This window comes from Stegostoma tigrinum, chromosome 11 (genome assembly GCF_030684315.1).
Source record: "Stegostoma tigrinum isolate sSteTig4 chromosome 11, sSteTig4.hap1, whole genome shotgun sequence".
Classification (NCBI taxonomy): Eukaryota; Metazoa; Chordata; class Chondrichthyes; order Orectolobiformes; family Stegostomatidae; genus Stegostoma; species Stegostoma tigrinum.
The window spans coordinates 3,238,404-3,242,919 of NC_081364.1; positions in this window are offsets into that span (position 1 = coordinate 3,238,404).

The following is a 4,516-nucleotide window of genomic DNA, read 5'->3' on the forward strand; positions in this document are numbered from 1 at the left end:
GCTTAATATAGAAAGTCATCTTGGGGCCCGGGATGGGGGTGAGGGAGGAGGTGTGGGGGCAAGGGTAGCACTTCCTGCGGTTGCAGGGGAAGGTGCCGGGTGTGGTGGGGTTGGAGGGGAGTGTGGAGCAGACAAGGGAGTCCTGGAGAGAATGGTCCCTCTGGAAGGCAGACAAGGGTAGGGTGGGAAAAATGTCTTGAATGGTGGGGCCGAATTGCAGATGGCAGAAGTGTCGGAGGATGATGCGTTGGAACCGGTGGTTGGTGGGGTGATGTGTGAGAATGAGGGATCTTTTCCAGTTACTGCCTTGGTGCTCCCTCAGGTAAATACACGAGTGACTTATTCCAGCAACAAGCTGATGATGTTATGTTTATGTGTATTATGTAAGCTCCACAGTGCAGGTTGGCTGGAGATTAGGCATAAACCCATGCTATAAATGTCCCCAATATAAAATTCTCTGAAAGCTAAATATAGCCTCCTCCAAAGAGATCACAGCGAGAATTTTTATAAGGCTTCACGTCACGGTCCAGAGTCTCCATGAGACTGCTCTCCAGGATATTGTGAATTGCTCTGGAGTGTTCAAGTTGTTTGATTACAGCTTCTCTTGTGTTCTGTCTAACCCAGCCACCCACGTTTGCAGCAGATAGGCAGCTAGACCTTACAGTGCCCAGAATCACTGTCTCCTTTTCCAGATTGAGGTGACCACCTCAACAACATCAGAGCAGGAGATTCACAAAAAAAAGCCCAAAAAATCTTTTCTCTTGTAAAGAGAAGAATTGAAAAGCAAAGATGTCCTTTTCGAGACTGTAATGAGGTCAGCCAGGTGAACCTCGTAGGATATGAGTTCCCTGATTTGGGCTGTTAATCTGGTCCAATCAGGGAGCCCTGGCTGACAGGTAAGAACAGGAGTGTCAGGGGTTCTGCTCACTCTGTGCGCTGACTCTGAGGGAAACTGACAGGTGCTCAAGTTCTATAACAATAGTGTGCGTTAATAAAGGGTGAGTTTGTTAGAGGATACCAGCCTCAGTGGAGTTATAGTTGTTGGTTGGTTTGCCGAGCTGACTGGTTTCATGCAAAAATCTTATCTCCCTTCTTGTCAATGCTGTGTAGCTTCCACTGAAGTGGTGTCGTTCTGTCCCATTCTGAATTTACATGGTCCTGTCTGTCATATCAGCAGGGGGGCAGGGGGGCGGGCAATGGCCTAGTGGTATTATCACTGGACTATTAATCCACCGACCCTGATAATGTTCCGGTGACATGGGTTCAATTCCCACCATGGAAGTTGGTAGAATTTGAACTCAATAAAATATCTGGAATTAAGAATCTAATGATGACTTTGAATCTATTGTCAATTGTCAGGAAAAACCCATCTGGTTCACTAATGCCCTTTAGGGAAGGAAACTGCCATCCTTACCTGGTCTGGCCTACATGTGACTCCAGACCCACAGCAATGCGGCTGACTCTTAATTGCCCCTTAATGGGTTATAAATGCCGCCTAGCCAGTGACACCCTCATTCTGTAGAATAAAGGAAAAAATCACAGTGGGTAATCTTGTTTCTGGTTTTGTACCGCAGTCGATAGGGTCTATTTCAAAATTTGTTTATCGCATTGATGGTTGAAAACCAGTCAGCTCAGTGAACCAACCACCCAATTCCCGTCACAACCTGAGCTACAGATCCTCATTGAAGCATTAATTTGTCGAGTTATTTCAGTCCTGTTAAACTTGTATCAAATCCTCGCCACTGTGGCCTTGGATCACTGTGAGCAATGCTCTGTAATGAAAATGATCTCCAGACAAAGGAAACATACAGTCAATTTACAAAAACAGTTACCAAAACTGATGGGCTGTAACCAATAGGAAACATTAAACATGCTGGGTCTTTTGCCTCATTGAAACTTAGAGAATACAGAGGGGCCTGGATAGAGTGGACACGGAGGAGATGTTTCCACTAGTTGGAGAGACCAGGGAACGAGAGCGCAGCCTCAGGATGAAGGGACAGCCCTTTAGGACTGAAGATGAGGAGCAATTTCTTCAGAAAAGGGAGTTGAATCTGTGGAACTCAGTGCTGCAGAGGCCGTTCAAGATATTGAGTCTCTTTAAGACAAGAGATGCATAGGCTCTTGTTTATATGGGGTCAAGAGTTACAGGAAGAAAGCAGGAGAAACATTTCAGCCATAATCAAATGGCAGAGCAGATTCAATGGGCTGAATGGTCTAATTCTGCTCATATATTTTTTGGTCTTGCATAGAATGCTTAAGGTTGAGGAGGTTCCTGATGAAGTGTATTAAAGATGACGGAAGGGTTTGATAGGGTAACTGTAGAAAGGATAGGCAGAATTTAGAGTGAGCGTCCATTTCCACCAGGCGAAGAGTAAATATTGTGGCTGTAACAGGCCTGTTCAAGCTTTCCATACTGGGGGCCACAGAGTGGGGGAGCAGGGGTGGTGGAGCGGGACAACCATGTTTCAGCTTTTCTCTCACATGGACACAGGTGGGGGCAGCGGAAAGATTATATTCGGAACAAAAGGCAAACGAGGCTTTGGGCCAAGTGCTGGAAAAGGGGAAGAGAATCATTAGGTGGCTGCTTGTGAACACAGGAAAGAGATAAATGGGTCTTTCCCAAATGTCAGGGAGTGTCTAGTGTGGGGAGGGCAGGTGGTGGGGTGCGGCACGGATCATAGAACATAGAACATAGAACATAGAACAGTACAGCACAGAACAGGCCCTTCAGCCCACAATGTTGTGCCGACCATTGATCCTCATGTATGCACCCTCAAATTTCTGTGACCATATGCATGTCCAGCAGTCTCTTAAATGACCCCAATGACCTTGCTTCCACAACTGCTGCTGGCAACGCATTCCATGCTCTCACAACTCTCTGTGTAAAGAACCCGCCTCTGACATCCCCTCTATACTTTCCACCAACCAGCTTAAAACTATGACCCCTCGTGTTAGCCATTTCTGCTCTGGGAAAGAGTTTCTGGCTATCAACTCTATCTATGCCTCTCATTATCTTGTATACCTCAATTAGGTCCCCTCTCCTCCTCCTTTTCTCCAATGAAAAAAGTCCGAGCTCAGTCAACCTCTCTTCATAAGATAAGCCCTCCAGTCCAGGCAGCATCCTGGTAAACCTCCTCTGAACTGTCTCCAAAGCATCCACCTCTTACCAAAGCATCCACATCTTCCAAAGCATCCACATCTTTATTAGTATTAGGACCCCAGCTATTCACAATATATATTGACAATTCAGATGAAGAACTGGAGTGTGACATCTCAAAATCTGTGAATGACACATTTTCAATAAAGACAATCTAACCATCACCCACCTGACATTCAATGAGGTTATTATCACTGAATTCCCACAAACAACATCCTAGGGGTGATCATTGGCCAGAAATTGAACTGGACTCACCACATTAATGCAGAGGCTACAAGAGCAGGTCAGAAGCTAGGAATACTGCGCTGAGTAACTCCCCTCCTGACTCCCCAAAGCTTGTCCGACCATCTACAAGGCACAAGTCAGGAGTGTGATGGGATACTCCCCACTTGCCTGGATGGGGGCAGCCCCAACAACACTCAAGAAGCTCGACACCGTCCAGGACAAAGCAGCCGCTTGATTGGCACCACATCCACAAACATCCCACTCCCTCCACCACCGACACTCAGTAGCAGCAGTGTGTACTACCTACAAGATACACTGCAGAAACTCACCAAAGATCCACAGGCAGCACCTTCCAAACCCACGACCACCTCCATACCGAAGGACAAGGGGCAGCCGGTACAAGGGAACACCACACCCTGCAATTTCCCTCTGAGCCACTCCCCATCCTGACTGGGAACTATATCGCCGTTCCTTCGGTGTCACTGGGTCAGAATCCTGGAATTCCCTCCCTAAGGGACATTGTGGGTCAACCCAAAGCACATGGACTGCAGTTTAATGACACCTTTTCAAGGGCAACTGGGGACGGGCAATAAATGCTGTGCCCAATCAGCACCATCCATATCCCACACATGAATAAAATAAACACTCTCTCACACACACTCCCATACATTTGCTCTCACGCCCACTTGGTCACACACACACGCAAACACGTGCACACATATGCATGAACACATATGTATAAACACACAAATGCATACACATACACATGCACATGGCCTTCCTCCCAAAAACACATTCTCTCCCATACACATTGTTCCTCTCAGTCTGACATGCACTGTCTTTCCTACACACTCTGTTTCCTACACAGGCACTAACTCACACACTCTCCCATAGACACGGTCTCTCATTCTGACACACATGCACTCCCTCTCTCAAACACGCACATAGACATGCACATATAGATGCATACGTACACACACACACGTGTACACACGCATAAAGATATACACACATACAGATACACAAACACACATATACAAATGTAAGCACACAAACACATACACTCACACACAGACACGCAAACATACACACATAGACACACACACATACACACACACACATACACACAGACAC